The 21,538-nt window shown below is 51.8% G+C and overlaps 2 pseudogenes; both read left to right on the forward strand.

The window, feature by feature from the left end:
• The first annotated feature begins 5,681 nt into the window (after positions 1-5,681).
• LOC133628008 (heat shock protein HSP 90-alpha A2-like) lies at positions 5,682-6,911 on the forward strand (annotated as a pseudogene).
• A 7,459-nt stretch (positions 6,912-14,370) lies between these two features.
• LOC133628007 (heat shock protein HSP 90-alpha A2-like) lies at positions 14,371-15,600 on the forward strand (annotated as a pseudogene).
• The last annotated feature ends 5,938 nt before the right edge of the window (positions 15,601-21,538 follow it).

A 21,538-nucleotide genomic window follows, 5' to 3' on the forward strand; every position in this document is an offset into this window, starting at 1 on the left:
CAATCTGGTTTGGGGGCTCAGTGTGTTTTGGGGGGCTCAGGCTAGTTTGGGGGCTCAGGCTGGTTTGAGGGCTCAGTCTGATTTGGGGGTGTCAGTGTGTTTTGGGGGGCTCAGTCTGGTTTGGGGGCTCAGGTTGGTTTTGGGGGGCTCAGTCTGGTCTGGGGGGCTCAGTGTGTTTTGGGGGACTCAGGCTGGTGTGGGGGTGTTTGTGGTTTGGGGGGCTCAGGCTGGTTTTGGGGGCCTCAGGCTGGTGTGGGGGTGTCTGTGTTTTGGGGGGCTCAGGCTGGTTTTGGGGGACAGTGTGTTTTGGGGCGCTCAGGCTGGTGTGTGAGTGTCTGTGTTTTGGGGGGCTCAGGCTTGTTTGGGGGGCTCAGGCTGGTGTGGGGGTGTCTGTGTTTTGGGGGGCTCAGACTGGTTTTGGGGGATAGTGTGTTTTGGGGGGCTCAGGCTGGTGTGGGAGTGTCTGTGTTTTGGGGGGCTCAGGCTTGTTTGGGGGGCTCAGGCTGGTGTGGGGGTGTCTGTGTTTTGGGGGGCTCAGGCTGGTGTGGGGGTGTCTGTGTTTTGGGGGGCTCAGGCTGGTGTGGGGGTGTCTCACCGACACAGTCGAGCTGCGCCGGGTCCAGCCGGTAGCCGGGGTCGCAGCTGCAGGTGAAGCCGTCGGGGAGCCGGACACAGCGCCCGTGGTGGCACCCAGTGAGCACCCCACACTCCTCCCCTGGGGCTGGGGGGGTCAGGCTGGGGGTCAGCACCCCAAAATCCACCCCCTCAGGCTGGTTTGGGGGTGTCTGTGTTTTGGAGGGCTCAGGCTGGTTTTGGGGGGCTCAGGCTGATTTGGGGGACAGTGTGTTTTGGGGGGCTCAGAGTGGTGTGGGAGTGTCTGTGTTTTGGGGGGCTCAGGCTGGTTTAGGGGGCTCAGGCTGGTGTGGGGGTGTCTGTGTTTTGGGCGGCTCAGGCTGGTGTGGGGGTGTCTGTGTTTTGGGGGGCTCAGGCTGGTTTTGGGGGACAGTGTGTTTTGGGGGGCTCAGGCTGGTGTGGGGGTGTCTCACCGACACAGTCGAGCTGCGTCGGGTCCAGCCGGTAGCCGGGGTCGCAGCTGCAGGTGAAGCCGTCGGGGAGCCGGACGCAGCGCCCGTGGTGGCACCCAGTGAGCACCCCACACTCCTCCCCTGGGGCTGGGGGGGGTCAGGCTGGGGGTCAGCACCCCAAAATCCACCTCCCCTCCACCCCACCCCCTCCCCAAACTCACCCTCCTCCTCTTCCTTCTCCTCTTCCTCCTCCACCAAGGCTCCGTGGGCTTGGTAGGACCAGGCGTGGGGGTCGGGGTGGGGGTCAGGGTGGGGGTCGAGGGGTTCATAACGGGGTCCCCGAGGTCGGTGAGGGATGAAAGGTAAAGGGGGGGCCTCAAAATCATCCCCCTCGTACCGGGGGGGGGGGGGGGTGTAAAGAGGATCGTGAGCGCCGATGCCGCCAAGCAGCGCCCCGAAGGAGTAAGGGTCGTATTCGGAACGGGGGGGCAGAGTGGGGGGGGCGAGGTGGGACCCCCTGAAATAGTCGGGACTGTAAGGTGGGGGTGGGGGGGGCGTAAGGGGGGGGGGTGCTCGAAGGGGGGCGTGGCGTAGCCCGGGGAGCGCAGAACGTTGCACAGGAACTCCGTCTGGGGAGGAGGGAGGAGAGAGAGAGGAGAGAGGGGGGTTATGGGGGACCCCCACACACAGTAAATGGGAATGGGAGGGGGTTGGGGGGCTGGGGAGGGGGTTGGGGTGGGGGTTTGGATGCTGGGGAGGGAGTTTGGGTGCTGGAGGTGGGCTCAGGGTGCTGGGGAGGGGGTTTGGGTGCTGGGGGAGGACTCTGGGTGCTGTGGAGGGGATTGGGGAGGGAGTTTGGGTGCTGGGGAGGGGGTTTAGGTGTTGGAGGTGGGCTGAGGGTGCTGGGGAGGGGGTTGGGAGGGCTTGGGATGCCGGGGAAGAGGGTTATGTTTTGGGGGTTTGGGTGCTGGGGGTGGGCTCAGGGGGTCTGGGTGCTGGGAGGGGGTTGGGGGGGACAGGGTGCTGGGGAGGGGGTTTGGGTGCTGGGGGAGGGCTCTGGGTGCTATGGAGGGGGTTGGGGAGGGGGTTTGGGTGCTGGGGGTGGGTTCAGGGTGCTATGGAGGGGGTTGGGGAGGGGGTTTGGGTGCTGAGGAGGGGGTTTGAGTGCTGGGGGTGGGCTCTGGGTGCTGAGAGGGGGTTTGGGTGCTGAGGGGGAGGGGGATTGGTGCTGGGGGGATAAAAACGCCCCCCAAAGGGGTCCTGAGATGGGGGGTGGGGGGCTATGCGTGACCTTCTTAGTGAGGCACTTGGGGTCCCATCATGGGGGTGCATGGAGGGGTCAGCTGGATCCCTCCCATCGCCACGGGGTGAGTGGGGAATGTTGGGGGGTCCCTGTTGCTGCCCATTCCCGAAGGAAATGGGCACACTCCCCAGGCTGTGTGCGTTGGTGTACAGGCAACACAGGGGCTCCCTCCAGCAGATGGGTTTCCCTGGCCCCTGGCAGGCCACACCTTTCCCTACTCCTTGTCCCATCTACGGACGGGTGTCTCGATGCCTTTTCACAGTGAGTCACCCCCAAGGAGCAGCCCTTGCTTTTTACAGGGCCTGTTGCCAGGGGCACAGTTGATGGTGTATTGGTTGTTGAGATTTGCCCACCCAGACCGTGTTCATTCATGACCACATTTATTAGAGCTACAAAGGTATAATTTATTGGAACACGGGAGGGAAGGTCACGAAGGGGAGAGGGTCGTGTACCAGAGAGTGGCAAAGCGGAGAGGGGAGAGGGTCGCGATGCGGAGAGAGTCTTGAAGTGGAGAGGGACGTGGAGAGTGTCATGAACATAGAGAGCCTTGTGAAGCGGGGAGTCCTGAAGCTGGAGTCCTGAAGCTGGAGTCCTGAAGCTGGAGTCCTGAAGCGGGGAGTCTTGAAGTGGAGAGGGTCACATAGTAGAGAGAGTCGTGAAGTGTAGAGGGTCGTGGAGGGGGTCGTGAACTGGAGGGTCTTGAAGTGGAGAGGGTCGTTAAGCGTGAGTCGTGGAGACAGTCTTGAAGTGGAGAAAGTTGTAAAGCTGCAAGGCTCTTGGAGAGGGTCTTGAAGTGGTGAGTCATGAAGCGCAGAGTTGTGGAGGGTGCCTGAAGTGCAGAGTCTTGAAGTGGAAAGGGTCATGAAGCAGAGAGTCGTGACCTTGAGATGTTTGTGAACTATAGAGTGTCGAGAAGCAGAGAGTCGTGAAGTAGAGAGGGTCGTGAAACTGGAAGGATCGTGGAAAAGGTCCTGAAGTGGTGAGTGGTGGAGGGTCGTGGAGAGGGTCGGAAGCATCGAGTCTTGGAAGTGGAGAGGGTCGTGAAGTGGAGAGTTGTGAAGTTGAGAAGTTTGTGAAGTGTAGAGAGTCTTGGAGAGTCGTGAAGTGCAGGTGGTGGGAAGCACAGAGTGGTGAAGTGGAGAGGGACGTGAAGCGGAGAGTGGTGGAGAGAGTCGTGGAGACAGTCATGAAGCTGAAATAGTGAAGAGGGTCGTGAAACGGAGAGTGGTGGAGAGAGTCATGTACCTTAGAGTCCCAAAGTGGGGAGTGGGGAAGTGGGGAGGGTCGTTTACCTTAGAGTCATGAAGTGGGGAGTCGGGAAGTGGGGAGGGTCGTAAAGCAGAGAGGGTCACGAAGCGGAGGGTCCAAGGTCTTGTGCTGCAATGGATTCTGACACTAGAGTGGCACTCTGACATCAATATTTCCGTGGTGTTGCAAAGAGGAGCCTTGGCATTCGTTTGTGATGCCGGGACCCATACTGTGGTGGATCGACCTCCATGGGCTCTTCCCGATCCTGAGGTGGATCCACCTCCATGGGCTCCTCCTGATCCTTTGGTGGATCCACTTCCATTGGCTCCACCCTGTCAGCTGCTGGAGGAAAAGCCATTGCAGCAGGAGCAAGAAGAGTTGCGGGAGGAGGAAAAAATGGTGCGGGAGGAGGAAAAAATGGTGCAGTAGGAGGAAAAGGGAGGGGAAAGGCAGCCATCGGTGCAGGGGGGCAAGTCGTTGTTGCAGGCATTGCTGGAGGAAAGGCAGGAGGTGCTGGAAGAGGAAAGGTGAACGTTGGTGGTACAGGAAAAGCCATTGGTGCAGGGGGAAAAGCTGGCGGAAAGGCAGGTGCTGCTGGAGGAGGAAAGGCAGGTGTTGCTGCTGCTTTGTTGATCTTGAGAAGTCTCTGAAGCCACATCTTCACCCTCCTGAACTTCTTCTCTTCTTGGCCAGGCAGAGATGAGCAACTGCTGTCTTTGGTGCTAAGGATCCCCGTCCAAGTGTGTGGAGGTCACGACGCCAGGAGCTCTGCAGCTGAGAGTCAAGTGCCGTGTGTCGGTTGGTATGCTAATGGGGTTAACGGACATGGCAGGAGACAGCGTGATGTCAGCAGCACACGCTGGGGTGAATGCAAATGTCCACGCGGACGACTGTGATTGGCTCCCGTGTGTGTTGGCTTGGCAGCGTGAGCTTAGGACTAGATGATGGTCAAGGCCTTTTCCAAGCAAACTAATGCTATGATTTGATGAAAGGTAGCGTGGTGTGGGAGGAAGAGGAGGGCTGTGGAGGGGCAGAGGGCCCCTTCCTGGGAGTGTCCCCTCTGTGTCCATTGCTAAAGGAGGGCCGTAGCAGGGATTGGGTCTGACCTGTGGTTTCTGGGTGTTAAGTAGGAGAAACACAGCACGTCACAAGGCAAGGCTGCTGCGGCTTTCAAAGCTACCCTTGAACTGGATTTGTGACTTAGGCACCTTGATCTTGTAGAGAGGGCTTGGATGGGATTGCCGAGTGGGTGGCCTCCACAGTGCTCCAAAATATGCCTTTCTTGGCTGCTGAGAAGTGCCAGTGGGCTGATGCTTCTTGTCCAAGTGGTGCTTTGCAGCCCTACTTTCCTGACTTTGGGCCAGAGCCCTTCCGAGTGGGCTTGTCAAGCCCCAGAAGTGCCTTCTAAGCTGCACTGGATCTCATGGATGTGAAGCCGTGCCGTTCGTTGCCTTCTCTCCTTTGGCACTTAGTGCAGGGAGCTTTGGCTGCTTGTCTGTCAGCATCAGGATGTTGTGAGTTCAAGGCTCCTGCCTTCCATTGGCTGCATCCTGTTGGCTCTGCAGACTGGGAGCAGGCTGGCATTTTTCAGGCAGGAGCAAGGTAGTTCTGATCCTCTGGCACTATCAGAAAGCATCAGTGTTTGTGCTGTAGCAAGACTGAAAAGAGTCCCCCGCAGAGAGTGACTGGGAAGAACAGGCAAGCTGCTGCTGCCAAGGAAGGCTACGTCTTTCTGTCCAGCAAAGGCTTTCACGTTTATTGCCAAGGCATAAGGTGCCCGTCATGCGCAAACAGTTGCAAGGTGTCTTTGGAAGGCAGCAAAACCTGTTGCTTCCTGATCTCGCTTCACGTCTCCAACGTTGCTCTGCATGAAGCATCTGAAGGGTGGAGAGGAGTGGGTTGGTATCTAAAAATCAATCCTCGTTTTGCTTTAATTCTAAAGCAAAGATATCCTTGTGTCCTCTCATCTGGAGAAAGAGGATCCTGTGTGTAGTCAAGCACATAGTTAAATAGCTTTATCTGGTAAGGCCATTGTTGCTGCCTGCAAGAAGATAATGTGCCCAGAGCTGCTGGAGGTGGGATTTGAACTCCTTCTCTTGTTGCAGATGGCGGAAGCTGTGCAGACTCAAGATCAACCAATGGAGGAGGAGGTGGAGACCTTTGCCTTCCAGGCAGAGATTGCTCAGTTGATGTCTCTGATGATCAACACTTTCTATTCCAATAAGGAAATCTTTCTGAGGGAGCTGATTTCCAACTGATCAGAGGTAAGTTCTTTAAGGTCTGCCCTCATTCATGTCAATAAAGCTGCTATAATGTTAAAAACCAGGCAATGCTAAAGCCTGCGTCTTCTTTTAAAGGCTCTGGACAAGATAAGGTACGAGAGCTTGACAGACCCAAGCAAGTGGGATTCTGGAAAAGACCTGAAAATTGACTTGGTTCCAAACAAGCACGATCGCCCACTGTGGATACAGGCATAGGGATGACCAAAGCTGACCTGGTCAACAACCTTGGTACTATTGTCAAATGTGGTACTAAGGCTTTGATGGAAGCACTGCAGGCAGGAGCTGATATGTCCATGATTGGGCGGTTTGGTGTTGCTTTCTACTCGGCCTACTTGGTTGCAGAAAAAGTGCCAGTGATCACCAAGCACAATGATGATGAGCAGGACGCTTGGGAGTGGTCAGCTGGAGGATCTTTCACTGTCAGACTTGATAATGGTGAGTATGAAATGTCTCTGCTCAAGTATGCTTTCTAGAAGGTTTTTGGTACTCGGATACCTAATGTATTCATTGAAAATGAAAGGAATTGGGACTAGTCATGTGTCAGGTGAAGCCCAGGCCCAGTTGTTCTCATGCCATTCCTGTTTGAGTAGCTGTTGGTACCAAAGGGAATGCTTCATAATGAACAGTAAGCTTTCAAAGCTTGTAGATATCAATATTTCTGTAGATTCCTACAGTTTATCTACAGAAACTTGAAAGAGACCATGTGAGTAGATGAATGAGTTTCAAATCTCTTAGACTTGCCTGAAGTACCTTCTAGGTACGGTCAGCCCGAGGAAGTGTCTGTGAGGCTGTTCCTGTGCCCAGAAGTTTCCCTTCTCCCAGTAAAGATACTGCAGGACGTAGTCAAAGAAAATCTGCTTTAATATTCATTCCAAAGTGTAGGCTTCTGCTGCACAAATTAAAGCCGTCAACACCGTTCTAGGTGAACCTTTGGGCCCTGGAACAAAAGTCATCCTGCATCTGAAGGAAGATCAGACTGAATACCTGGAAGAGCGGCGAATCAAGGAGATTGTGAAGAAGCACTCTCAGTTCATTGGCTACCCCATCACACTCTTTGTACGTACCTTGCTTGAAGTTTTTACAAGGCTATTAATACATTTCACAAGATCTAGGTAAGTCACGTCATTTTAAGGGTTGGAAGGGACCTGGAAAGCTCATCCAGTGCAACCCCCCTGCCAGAGCAGGACCACCTAGAGTAGGTCACACAGGAACTGATCCAGATGAGTTTGGAATGTTTCCAGAGGAGAGTCCACAGCCCATCTGGGCAGCCCCTGCCAGTGCGGCCTCACCTGAACACTGAAGAGGTGTGTTTCTTTGGAAGCTCTTACGTTCCAGCTTGTACCCATTGCCCCTTGTCCTAGAGCACAGCCTGGCTCTATCCTCCTCACACGCAGCCTTTATGGCTTTGTCAACATGAATGAGGTCACTGCTCAGTCTCCTCCAAGCTCAAGAGCCCCAGCTCCCTCAGCCTTTCATCACAAGGGAGATGCTCCACTCCATCATCTCTGTGGCCCTGTGCTGAACTGTCTCCAGGAGCTCCCTGTCCTTCTGGAACTAAGGAGCCCAGAACTGTGCTGCCCGTTCCCAAAGGAAAACACAAAACAACCGAGGTCGTTTCATGTGGTGCTTTATTGAGGGCCCTAGGGACCTGAGGACTGGTGTCCAAAGTCAGAGCCCCCACTAACAGAAAATTTCACAGAGTTTATATACTTTCCACAAATGATTACTTCATCAGGTCCCCGTGATGTTTACCAGTTTTCTTAGACTTTAGGATTATGTCGTGCTCTTTCATGTAGTTACTTGAGACAACGCTTATCTGAATCCACAGCCAGAAATTTCCATAGATAACAAACAGGTAAACATTCCAGATAACGATTTCTTTGAGAAAAACAAGATTCAGGTTCAGCATTCTTCACTAATCTCTTTGCTTTGTTTAAGCGAGAATGCACAAGCTCAGCATGCCCCACTAGTTCCCCAGACTGCTAGGTTACATCAACATCCCACACTGCTCACTAGGCCTCGATACAGACCTTAGCCTAACTACTTCTAACTTTCCATATACAGTAATGCTAACAACTGGACACTATTCCAGATGTCGTCTCACGAGGGCAGAGTGAAGGGGGAGCAGAAGCTCAGGATCACAGTCTCCAAATCACTGAGAAAAATGAAACACATCTTGATGTGTTGTCAGTGGTAGTTGAGTGTAATTGAAACGAGACAGTATAAATTACATCAGCACATGGAAATACACCAGCACTTGTGCCTGGGCACGCAGAATGCAAGGAGGAAAGTACCGTTTCCCTGGTGCCATTTTCAGGCCAAAGAAGAGAAAGCGGCCTCGTTATCCCAGGAGATTTGTCCAAGCAGGTCTTTGAAGAGGCCCAAGTCAGCTGGCCGAAGCCCAGGCTTGCAAGCCAGTTTGGCATCCTGCTGCTTCTCCATAGCAGCTGGAACTGCACCATTTCATGGTCACTGCAGCCAAGGCTGCCTCCAACCTCCACATCCCCAAGCAGCCCTTCTTTCTTGGTCAGCACAAGGTGCAGCAGCACACCCCTCCTCCTTGGCTCACAACATTTGTCCAGTGCAACAGCTTAGTGTTATTGCTTGTGTTTCCAGACCAGTAAGGAATGCACAAAGAGGTCAAGAGACTTGCTGGAGGGGAGGAGGAGCATGGATGAGACAGCTGGCAAGAGACCTCAAGTCTCCTTCCTCCTATCCCTGTAGTTTTCCCTGAAGACCGTTGTTGTGCGTATGAAATAAGACGGGGACAAAGGCTGTTTTCCTGGTAGTCTGATGTAGTCTTGAGGTCTGTGTAATAAACCCGGCGTCTGTTAGAATTCCAGCATGTAATATAAGGACCCTGTAATGAAATGAGTAATACAGACAGAGAGATATTTGTAACTGTTAATAAGATCCCTACTCAGTCTTCTCTTTTCTAGACTAAACAGCCCCAGTTCCCGCAGCCTTTCCTGGTATGAGAGATGCTCCAGTCCCCTGATCTTCTTGGTGGCCCTGCGCGGGACTGTCTCCAGAAGTTCTCTGTCCCTCTAGAGCTGAGGAGCCCAGAACTGGACAGAGGATGTCATTGCTGTGAGTTTCATCTTTAGAAACATTTCCCTTCAAGGTGTTTACATTGAAATTCAAGGTGTTCTAGATGTGCCAAACCACTCGGGAAAAACCACTGGGTTTTGCCCTCTTAAGACTCAGCTGGTGGTGTTGGTAACCTCAACCATCTTTTGAGGTGAGTTGAGATAGAACTGTGCGTGCTCAGGTTCTCAGCTGTGCTCGTCACCAAATGTTCACTTGAAATATTCCATCATTCACTTCCTCTTCTCACTTACCTTGGGGTCTGCGTAGACACTTGTCCCTCATGCAACTCCTTCCACTTCCCAGAAAAATAAGCTTCCTCTACTTTCTTCCTCTGACAAAGGGGTTGTGGAGGGTGCCCAATTGGCTCAGCCCCAGAGGTGGGTCTTACTTAGAGACAGGGAAATTTTTGAGCAACTTAGCATTAGCATAAGGACCAATATTACAGCTCCTTCCCTGGGACCAGAACCAGCTCTACACAGAGCCAAGACGTTAGCTAATGTTGTTCCTTGTGTGTGTTTGTGTTTGTTTGTCTTGTTATTCAACCAGTTGCAAAACCTTGTTTTCAAATAGAATCCTAGAATCATAGAATGGTAGGGGTTGGATTGTTGACGGATCTGCAATCCATGAAAAACTTCCCTACACAGGAATGCAGAGAAGCAGGCACTTCTTTATTCTGCAGCGCTGGGAAGACACGAGGGATAGCTCCTCCATAGGTGCTTCCTTGTTAGTTACCATTGTCAGGGTTTTTACAGAGCTGAAAGAAAAGGATCACATTTGCCAATACAAGCATGCATAAAATGTCCATCTGTCAGTTTAGCCCTTCACCTTGATTGGTTCCCAACAAACACAAAATTTCCAAAACCACAGTGATTGGTCAAAGAAAGATATCAGTCCCTTTGTTTTAGTAACAACTAAGGTAACAGCCAAGGTAACCTAAGGAATACATTGACCAGGGTCTCGTAGTTCAGGTAACAGCCAAGGTAACCTAAGGAATACATTGACCAGGGTCTTGTAGTTAAGGTAACAGCCAAGGTAACCTAAGGAATACATTGACCAGGGTCTTGTAGTTAAGGTAACAGCCAAGGTAACCTAAGGAATACGTTGACCAGGGTCTTGTAGTTCAGGTAACAGCCAAGGTAACCTAAGGAATACGTTGACCAGGGTCTTGTAGTTAAGGTAACAGCCAAGGTAACCTAAGGAATACGTTGACCAGGGTCTTGTGGCTAAGGTAACACGTCCCCATCAGGGTGGTATGTAACTCTTGCAGTTTGATCCTTATGTGATTCAAAGGAATGCTTACAATCCATAGGTGTGTGAGTTATTTGAAGTGCTGAGGTAACTGATTGGTCTCTTACTAACTAGGTGCTTAACAAGTACTTCTGGTGGTGATAAGCGGTTCACTAAAATAATTGTGTGTGTGCAACAAGAAGGGACCTTTAGAGATGATCTAGTCCAACCTCCCATGGCAAAGCAGGTCCACCTAGATCAGGTCACACAGGAACATGTCCAGGTGTGTTGGGAAGCCCCCCAGAGAAGGCTACTCCCCACCCTCCCTGGGCAGCCTGTGCCCGTGCTCCGTCACCCTGACAGTGAACTAGTTTTTCCTTAGGGTTAAATCATAGAATGATAGAATGGTAGGGGTTGGAAGGGAGCTTTCCCCTTCTCCTTGGCTCCTTGACCACTTGTGACAGTTGGTTGTCACGAGCACTGTGCAGGAAGCTCCTGGCCTGTGTGTGCTTGGCTGAGTGGCTTTGCCAGCAAATATCAGGGGTGTTGAGGTCCCCGTGAGGACCGGGGATGATGATTGTGAGGCAGCTCTGAGCCGTTTCTTCGAAGGCCCGATGCACTTCTTCTTCCTGCTCAGGTGGCCTAGAGTAAAGTGCCATAGTAGGATCACCCACACTAGCCTGCCCCTTTGTTTTCACCCAGAAGCACTCACCCCAGCCCTCATCCCCACCCAGGCAGAGCTCAATGTGCTCTAACTGCTCTCTCACCTAGAGAACAACTCCAGCCCCTCGGCCCAGTTGCCTATGTTTCCTAAACAGCACGTAGCCATGGCTGGCTGTGCTCCAGCCCCGTGAGCTGGCCCAGCACATCCGTGTCACTGGCGTGAGATCATGGGCGCCCTATCTCTGCAGCCACATCTCTAGTTCCCCCTGCTCACTCCCCAGGCTGTGTGCGTTGGTGTACAGGCAACACAGGGGCTCCCTCCAGCAGATGGGTTTCCCTGGCCCCTGGCAGGCCACACCTTTCCCCACTCCTTGTCCCATCTACGGACGGGTGTCTCGATGCCTCTTCACAGTGAGTCACCCCCAAGGAGCAGCCCTTGCTTTTTACAGGGCCTGTTGCCAGGGGCACAGTTGGTGGTGTATTGGTTGTTGAGATTTCCCCACCCAGACCGTGTTCATTCATGACCACATTTATTAGAGCTACAAAGGTATAATTTATTGGAACACGGGAGGGAGGGTCACGAAGGGGAGAGGGTCGTGTACCAGAGAGTGGCAAAGCGGAGAGGGGAGAGGGTCGCGATGCGGAGAGAGTCTTGAAGTGGAGAGGGACGTGGAGAGTGTCATGAACATAGAGAGCCTTGTGAAGCGGGGAGTCCTGAAGCTGGAGTCCTGAAGCTGGAGTCCTGAAGCTGGAGTCCTGAAGCGGTGAGTCCTGAATCTGGAGTCCTGAAGCGGGGAGTCTTGAAGTGGAGAGGGTCACATAGTAGAGAGAGTCGTGAAGTGTAGAGGGTCGTGGAGGGGGTCGTGAACTGGAGGGTCTTGAAGTGGAGAGGGTCGTTAAGCGTGAGTCGTGGAGACAGTCTTGAAGTGGAGAAAGTTGTAAAGCTGCAAGGCTCTTGGAGAGGGTCTTGAAGTGGTGAGTCATGAAGCGCAGAGTTGTGGAGGGTGCCTGAAGTGCAGAGTCTTGAAGTGGAAAGGGTCATGAAGCAGAGAGTCGTGACCTTGAGATGTTTGTGAACTATAGAGTGTCGAGAAGCAGAGAGTCGTGAAGTAGAGAGGGTCGTGAAACTGGAAGGATCGTGGAAAAGGTCCTGAAGTGGTGAGTGGTGGAGGGTCGTGGAGAGGGTCGGAAGCATCGAGTCTTGGAAGTGGAGATGGTCGTGAAGTGGAGAGTTGTGAAGTTGAGAAGTTTGTGAAGTGTAGAGAGTCTTGGAGAGTCGTGAAGTGCAGGTGGTGGGAAGCACAGAGTGGTGAAGTGGAGAGGGACGTGAAGCGGAGAGTGGTGGAGAGAGTCGTGGAGACAGTCATGAAGCTGAAATAGTGAAGAGGGTCGCGAAACGGAGAGTGGTGGAGAGAGTCATGTACCTTAGAGTCCCAAAGTGGGGAGTGGGGAAGTGGGGAGGGTCGTTTACCTTAGAGTCATGAAGTGGGGAGTCGGGAAGTGGGGAGGGTCGTAAAGCAGAGAGGGTCACGAAGCGGAGGGTCCAAGGTCTTGTGCTGCAATGGATTCTGACACTAGAGTGGCACTCTGACATCAATATTTCCGTGGTGTTGCAAAGAGGAGCCTTGGCATTCGTTTGTGATGCCGGGACCCATACTGTGGTGGATCGACCTCCATGGGCTCTTCCCGATCCTGAGGTGGATCCACCTCCATGGGCTCCTCCTGATCCTTTGGTGGATCCACTTCCATTGGCTCCACCCTGTCAGCTGCTGGAGGAAAAGCCATTGCAGCAGGAGCAAGAAGAGTTGCGGGAGGAGGAAAAAATGGTGCGGGAGGAGGAAAAAATGGTGCAGTAGGAGGAAAAGGGAGGGGAAAGGCAGCCATCGGTGCAGGGGGGCAAGTCGTTGTTGCAGGCATTGCTGGAGGAAAGGCAGGAGGTGCTGGAAGAGGAAAGGTGAACGTTGGTGGTACAGGAAAAGCCATTGGTGCAGGGGGAAAAGCTGGCGGAAAGGCAGGTGCTGCTGGAGGAGGAAAGGCAGGTGTTGCTGCTGCTTTGTTGATCTTGAGAAGTCTCTGAAGCCACATCTTCACCCTCCTGAACTTCTTCTCTTCTTGGCCAGGCAGAGATGAGCAACTGCTGTCTTTGGTGCTAAGGATCCCCGTCCAAGTGTGTGGAGGTCACGACGCCAGGAGCTCTGCAGCTGAGAGTCAAGTGCCGTGTGTCGGTTGGTATGCTAATGGGGTTAACGGACATGGCAGGAGACAGCGTGATGTCAGCAGCACACGCTGGGGTGAATGCAAATGTCCACGCGGACGACTGTGATTGGCTCCCGTGTGTGTTGGCTTGGCAGCGTGAGCTTAGGACTAGATGATGGTCAAGGCCTTTTCCAAGCAAACTAATGCTATGATTTGATGAAAGGTAGCGTGGTGTGGGAGGAAGAGGAGGGCTGTGGAGGGGCAGAGGGCCCCTTCCTGGGAGTGTCCCCTCTGTGTCCATTGCTAAAGGAGGGCCGTAGCAGGGATTGGGTCTGACCTGTGGTTTCTGGGTGTTAAGTAGGAGAAACACAGCACGTCACAAGGCAAGGCTGCTGCGGCTTTCAAAGCTACCCTTGAACTGGATTTGTGACTTAGGCACCTTGATCTTGTAGAGAGGGCTTGGATGGGATTGCCGAGTGGGTGGCCTCCACAGTGCTCCAAAATATGCCTTTCTTGGCTGCTGAGAAGTGCCAGTGGGCTGATGCTTCTTGTCCAAGTGGTGCTTTGCAGCCCTACTTTCCTGACTTTGGGCCAGAGCCCTTCCGAGTGGGCTTGTCAAGCCCCAGAAGTGCCTTCTAAGCTGCACTGGATCTCATGGATGTGAAGCCGTGCCGTTCGTTGCCTTCTCTCCTTTGGCACTTAGTGCAGGGAGCTTTGGCTGCTTGTCTGTCAGCATCAGGATGTTGTGAGTTCAAGGCTCCTGCCTTCCATTGGCTGCATCCTGTTGGCTCTGCAGACTGGGAGCAGGCTGGCATTTTTCAGGCAGGAGCAAGGTAGTTCTGATCCTCTGGCACTATCAGAAAGCATCAGTGTTTGTGCTGTAGCAAGACTGAAAAGAGTCCCCCGCAGAGAGTGACTGGGAAGAACAGGCAAGCTGCTGCTGCCAAGGAAGGCTACGTCTTTCTGTCCAGCAAAGGCTTTCACGTTTATTGCCAAGGCATAAGGTGCCCGTCATGCGCAAACAGTTGCAAGGTGTCTTTGGAAGGCAGCAAAACCTGTTGCTTCCTGATCTCGCTTCACGTCTCCAACGTTGCTCTGCATGAAGCATCTGAAGGGTGGAGAGGAGTGGGTTGGTATCTAAAAATCAATCCTCGTTTTGCTTTAATTCTAAAGCAAAGATATCCTTGTGTCCTCTCATCTGGAGAAAGAGGATCCTGTGTGTAGTCAAGCACATAGTTAAATAGCTTTATCTGGTAAGGCCATTGTTGCTGCCTGCAAGAAGATAATGTGCCCAGAGCTGCTGGAGGTGGGATTTGAACTCCTTCTCTTGTTGCAGATGGCGGAAGCTGTGCAGACTCAAGATCAACCAATGGAGGAGGAGGTGGAGACCTTTGCCTTCCAGGCAGAGATTGCTCAGTTGATGTCTCTGATGATCAACACTTTCTATTCCAATAAGGAAATCTTTCTGAGGGAGCTGATTTCCAACTGATCAGAGGTAAGTTCTTTAAGGTCTGCCCTCATTCATGTCAATAAAGCTGCTATAATGTTAAAAACCAGGCAATGCTAAAGCCTGCGTCTTCTTTTAAAGGCTCTGGACAAGATAAGGTACGAGAGCTTGACAGACCCAAGCAAGTGGGATTCTGGAAAAGACCTGAAAATTGACTTGGTTCCAAACAAGCACGATCGCCCACTGTGGATACAGGCATAGGGATGACCAAAGCTGACCTGGTCAACAACCTTGGTACTATTGTCAAATGTGGTACTAAGGCTTTGATGGAAGCACTGCAGGCAGGAGCTGATATGTCCATGATTGGGCGGTTTGGTGTTGCTTTCTACTCGGCCTACTTGGTTGCAGAAAAAGTGCCAGTGATCACCAAGCACAATGATGATGAGCAGGACGCTTGGGAGTGGTCAGCTGGAGGATCTTTCACTGTCAGACTTGATAATGGTGAGTATGAAATGTCTCTGCTCAAGTATGCTTTCTAGAAGGTTTTTGGTACTCGGATACCTAATGTATTCATTGAAAATGAAAGGAATTGGGACTAGTCATGTGTCAGGTGAAGCCCAGGCCCAGTTGTTCTCATGCCATTCCTGTTTGAGTAGCTGTTGGTACCAAAGGGAATGCTTCATAATGAACAGTAAGCTTTCAAAGCTTGTAGATATCAATATTTCTGTAGATTCCTACAGTTTATCTACAGAAACTTGAAAGAGACCATGTGAGTAGATGAATGAGTTTCAAATCTCTTAGACTTGCCTGAAGTACCTTCTAGGTACGGTCAGCCCGAGGAAGTGTCTGTGAGGCTGTTCCTGTGCCCAGAAGTTTCCCTTCTCCCAGTAAAGATACTGCAGGACGTAGTCAAAGAAAATCTGCTTTAATATTCATTCCAAAGTGTAGGCTTCTGCTGCACAAATTAAAGCCGTCAACACCGTTCTAGGTGAACCTTTGGGCCCTGGAACAAAAGTCATCCTGCATCTGAAGGAAGATCAGACTGAATACCTGGAAGAGCGGCGAATCAAGGAGATTGTGAAGAAGCACTCTCAGTTCATTGGCTACCCCATCACACTCTTTGTACGTACCTTGCTTGAAGTTTTTACAAGGCTATTAATACATTTCACAAGATCTAGGTAAGTCACGTCATTTTAAGGGTTGGAAGGGACCTGGAAAGCTCATCCAGTGCAACCCCCCTGCCAGAGCAGGACCACCTAGAGTAGGTCACACAGGAACTGATCCAGATGAGTTTGGAATGTTTCCAGAGGAGAGTCCACAGCCCATCTGGGCAGCCCCTGCCAGTGCGGCCTCACCTGAACACTGAAGAGGTGTGTTTCTTTGGAAGCTCTTACGTTCCAGCTTGTACCCATTGCCCCTTGTCCTAGAGCACAGCCTGGCTCTATCCTCCTCACACGCAGCCTTTATGGCTTTGTCAACATGAATGAGGTCACTGCTCAGTCTCCTCCAAGCTCAAGAGCCCCAGCTCCCTCAGCCTTTCATCACAAGGGAGATGCTCCACTCCATCATCTCTGTGGCCCTGTGCTGAACTGTCTCCAGGAGCTCCCTGTCCTTCTGGAACTAAGGAGCCCAGAACTGTGCTGCCCGTTCCCAAAGGAAAACACAAAACAACCGAGGTCGTTTCATGCGGTGCTTTATTGAGGACCCTGGGGACCTGAGGACTGGTGTCCAAAGTCAGAGCCCCCACTAACAGAAAATTTCACAGAGTTTATATACTTTCCACAAATGATTACTTCATCAGGTCCCCGTGATGTTTACCAGTTTTCTTAGACTTTAGGATTATGTCGTGCTCTTTCATGTAGTTACTTGAGACAACGCTTATCTGAATCCACAGCCAGAAATTTCCATAGATAACAAACAGGTAAACATTCCAGATAACGATTTCTTTGAGAAAAACAAGATTCAGGTTCAGCATTCTTCACTAATCTCTTTGCTTTGTTTAAGCGAGAATGCACAAGCTCAGCATGCCCCACTAGTTCCCCAGACTGCTAGGTTACATCAACATCCCACACTGCTCACTAGGCCTCGATACAGACCTTAGCCTAACTACTTCTAACTTTCCATATACAGTAATGCTAACAACTGGACACTATTCCAGATGTCGTCTCACGAGGGCAGAGTGAAGGGGGAGCAGAAGCTCAGGATCACAGTCTCCAAATCACTGAGAAAAATGAAACACATCTTGATGTGTTGTCAGTGGTAGTTGAGTGTAATTGAAACGAGACAGTATAAATGACATCAGCACATGGAAATACACCAGCACTTGTGCCTGGGCACGCAGAATGCAAGGAGGAAAGTACCGTTTCCCTGGTGCCATTTTCAGGCCAAAGAAGAGAAAGCGGCCTCGTTATCCCAGGAGATTTGTCCAAGCAGGTCTTTGAAGAGGCCCAAGTCAGCTGGCCGAAGCCCAGGCTTGCAAGCCAGTTTGGCATCCTGCTGCTTCTCCATAGCAGCTGGAACTGCACCATTTCATGGTCACTGCAGCCAAGGCTGCCTCCAACCTCCACATCCCCAAGCAGCCCTTCTTTCTTGGTCAGCACAAGGTGCAGCAGCACACCCCTCCTCCTTGGCTCACAACATTTGTCCAGTGCAACAGCTTAGTGTTATTGCTTGTGTTTCCAGACCAGTAAGGAATGCACAAAGAGGTCAAGAGACTTGCTGGAGGGGAGGAGGAGCATGGATGAGACAGCTGGCAAGAGACCTCAAGTCTCCTTCCTCCTATCCCTGTAGTTTTCCCTGAAGACCGTTGTTGTGCGTATGAAATAAGACGGGGACAAAGGCTGTTTTCCTGGTAGTCTGATGTAGTCTTGAGGTCTGTGTAATAAACCCGGAGTCTGTTAGAATTCCAGCATGTAATATAAGGACCCTGTAATGAAATGAGTAATACAGACAGAGAGATATTTGTAACTGTTAATAAGATCCCTACTCAGTCTTCTCTTTTCTAGACTAAACAGCCCCAGTTCCCGCAGCCTTTCCTGGTATGAGAGATGCTCCAGTCCCCTGATCTTCTTGGTGGCCCTGCGCGGGACTGTCTCCAGAAGTTCTCTGTCCCTCTAGAGCTGAGGAGCCCAGAACTGGACAGAGGATGTCATTGCTGTGAGTTTCATCTTTAGAAACATTTCCCTTCAAGGTGTTTACATTGAAATTCAAGGTGTTCTAGATGTGCCAAACCACTCGGGAAAAACCACTGGGTTTTGCCCTCTTAAGACTCAGCTGGTGGTGTTGGTAACCTCAACCATCTTTTGAGGTGAGTTGAGATAGAACTGTGCGTGCTCAGGTTCTCAGCTGTGCTCGTCACCAAATGTTCACTTGAAATATTCCATCATTCACTTCCTCTTCTCACTTACCTTGGGGTCTGCGTAGACACTTGTCCCTCATGCAACTCCTTCCACTTCCCAGAAAAATAAGCTTCCTCTACTTTCTTCCTCTGACAAAGGGGTTGTGGAGGGTGCCCAATTGGCTCAGCCCCAGAGGTGGGTCTTACTTAGAGACAGGGAAATTTTTGAGCAACTTAGCATTAGCATAAGGACCAATATTACAGCTCCTTCCCTGGGACCAGAACCAGCTCTACACAGAGCCAAGACGTTAGCTAATGTTGTTCCTTGTGTGTGTTTGTGTTTGTTTGTCTTGTTATTCAACCAGTTGCAAAACCTTGTTTTCAAATAGAATCCTAGAATCATAGAATGGTAGGGGTTGGATTGTTGACGGATCTGCAATCCATGAAAAACTTCCCTACACAGGAATGCAGAGAAGCAGGCACTTCTTTATTCTGCAGCGCTGGGAAGACACGAGGGATAGCTCCTCCATAGGTGCTTCCTTGTTAGTTACCATTGTCAGGGTTTTTACAGAGCTGAAAGAAAAGGATCACATTTGCCAATACAAGCATGCATAAAATGTCCATCTGTCAGTTTAGCCCTTCACCTTGATTGGTTCCCAACAAACACAAAATTTCCAAAACCACAGTGATTGGTCAAAGAAAGATATCAGTCCCTTTGTTTTAGTAACAACTAAGGTAACAGCCAAGGTAACCTAAGGAATACATTGACCAGGGTCTCGTAGTTCAGGTAACAGCCAAGGTAACCTAAGGAATACATTGACCAGGGTCTTGTAGTTAAGGTAACAGCCAAGGTAACCTAAGGAATACATTGACCAGGGTCTTGTAGTTAAGGTAACAGCCAAGGTAACCTAAGGAATACGTTGACCAGGGTCTTGTAGTTCAGGTAACAGCCAAGGTAACCTAAGGAATACGTTGACCAGGGTCTTGTAGTTAAGGTAACAGCCAAGGTAACCTAAGGAATACGTTGACCAGGGTCTTGTGGCTAAGGTAACACGTCCCCATCAGGGTGGTATGTAACTCTTGCAGTTTGATCCTTATGTGATTCAAAGGAATGCTTACAATCCATAGGTGTGTGAGTTATTTGAAGTGCTGAGGTAACTGATTGGTCTCTTACTAACTAGGTGCTTAACAAGTACTTCTGGTGGTGATAAGCGGTTCACTAAAATAATTGTGTGTGTGCAACAAGAAGGGACCTTTAGAGATGATCTAGTCCAACCTCCCATGGCAAAGCAGGTCCACCTAGATCAGGTCACACAGGAACATGTCCAGGTGTGTTGGGAAGCCCCCCAGAGAAGGCTACTCCCCACCCTCCCTGGGCAGCCTGTGCCCGTGCTCCGTCACCCTGACAGTGAACTAGTTTTTCCTTAGGGTTAAATCATAGAATGATAGAATGGTAGGGGTTGGAAGGGAGCTTTCCCCTTCTCCTTGGCTCCTTGACCACTTGTGACAGTTGGTTGTCACGAGCACTGTGCAGGAAGCTCCTGGCCTGTGTGTGCTTGGCTGAGTGGCTTTGCCAGCAAATATCAGGGGTGTTGAGGTCCCCGTGAGGACCGGGGATGATGATTGTGAGGCAGCTCTGAGCCGTTTCTTCGAAGGCCCGATGCACTTCTTCTTCCTGCTCAGGTGGCCTAGAGTAAAGTGCCATAGTAGGATCACCCACACTAGCCTGCCCCTTTGTTTTCACCCAGAAGCACTCACCCCAGCCCTCATCCCCACCCAGGCAGAGCTCAATGTGCTCTAACTGCTCTCTCACCTAGAGAACAACTCCAGCCCCTCGGCCCAGTTGCCTGTGTTTCCTAAACAGCACGTAGCCATGGCTGGCTGTGCTCCAGCCCCGTGAGCTGGCCCAGCACGTCCGTGTCACTGGCGTGAGATCATGGGCGCCCTATCTCTGCAGCCACATCTCTAGTTCCCCCTGCTCACTCCCCAGGCTGTGTGCGTTGGTGTACAGGCAACACAGGGGCTCCCTCCAGCAGATGGGTTTCCCTGGCCCCTGGCAGGCCACACCTTTCCCCACTCCTTGTCCCATCTACGGACGGGTGTCTCGATGCCTCTTCACAGTGAGTCACCCCCAAGGAGCAGCCCTTGCTTTTTACAGGGCCTGTTGCCAGGGGCACAGTTGGTGGTGTATTGGTTGTTGAGATTTCCCCACCCAGACCGTGTTCATTCATGACCACATTTATTAGAGCTACAAAGGTATAATTTATTGGAACACGGGAGGGAGGGTCATGAAGGGGAGAGGGTCGTGTACCAGAGAGTGGCAAAGCGGAGAGGGGAGAGGGTCGCGATGCGGAGAGAGTCTTGAAGTGGAGAGGGACGTGGAGAGTGTCATGAACATAGAGAGCCTTGTGAAGCGGGGAGTCCTGAAGCGGTGAGTCCTGAAGCTGGAGTCCTGAAGCGGGGAGTCTTGAAGTGGAGAGGGTCACATAGTAGAGAGAGTCGTGAAGTGTAGAGGGTCGTGGAGGGGGTCGTCAACTGGAGGGTCTTGAAGTGGAGAGGGTCGTTAAGCGTGAGTCGTGGAGACAGTCTTGAAGTGGAGAAAGTTGTAAAGCTGCAAGGCTCTTGGAGAGGGTCTTGAAGTGGTGAGTCATGAAGCGCAGAGTTGTGGAGGGTGCCTGAAGTGCAGAGTCTTGAAGTGGAAAGGGTCATGAAGCAGAGAGTCGTGACCTTGAGATGTTTGTGAACTATAGAGTGTCGAGAAGCAGAGAGTCGTGAAGTAGAGAGGGTCGTGAAACTGGAAGGATCGTGGAAAAGGTCCTGAAGTGGTGAGTGGTGGAGGGTCGTGGAGAGGGTCGGAAGCATCGAGTCTTGGAAGTGGAGATGGTCGTGAAGTGGAGAGTTGTGAAGTTGAGAAGTTTGTGAAGTGTAGAGAGTCTTGGAGAGTCGTGAAGTGCAGGTGGTGGGAAGCACAGAGTGGTGAAGTGGAGAGGGACGTGAAGCGGAGAGTGGTGGAGAGAGTCGTGGAGACAGTCATGAAGCTGAAATAGTGAAGAGGGTCGCGAAACGGAGAGTGGTGGAGAGAGTCATGTACCTTAGAGTCCCAAAGTGGGGAGTGGGGAAGTGGGGAGGGTCGTTTACCTTAGAGTCATGAAGTGGGGAGTCGGGAAGTGGGGAGGGTCGTAAAGCAGAGAGGGTCACGAAGCGGAGGGTCCAAGGTCTTGTGCTGCAATGGATTCTGACACTAGAGTGGCACTCTGACATCAATATTTCCGTGGTGTTGCAAAGAGGAGCCTTGGCATTCGTTTGTGATGCCGGGACCCATACTGTGGTGGATCGACCTCCATGGGCTCTTCCCGATCCTGAGGTGGATCCACCTCCATGGGCTCCTCCTGATCCTTTGGTGGATCCACTTCCATTGGCTCCACCCTGTCAGCTGCTGGAGGAAAAGCCATTGCAGCAGGAGCAAGAAGAGTTGCGGGAGGAGGAAAAAATGGTGCGGGAGGAGGAAAAAATGGTGCAGTAGGAGGAAAAGGGAGGGGAAAGGCAGCCATCGGTGCAGGGGGGCAAGTCGTTGTTGCAGGCATTGCTGGAGGAAAGGCAGGAGGTGCTGGAAGAGGAAAGGTGAACGTTGGTGGTACAGGAAAAGCCATTGGTGCAGGGGGAAAAGCTGGCGGAAAGGCAGGTGCTGCTGGAGGAGGAAAGGCAGGTGTTGCTGCTGCT

The sequence above is a fragment of the Colius striatus genome, chromosome 26 (genome assembly GCF_028858725.1).
Source record: "Colius striatus isolate bColStr4 chromosome 26, bColStr4.1.hap1, whole genome shotgun sequence".
NCBI classification, from domain to species: Eukaryota; Metazoa; Chordata; class Aves; order Coliiformes; family Coliidae; genus Colius; species Colius striatus.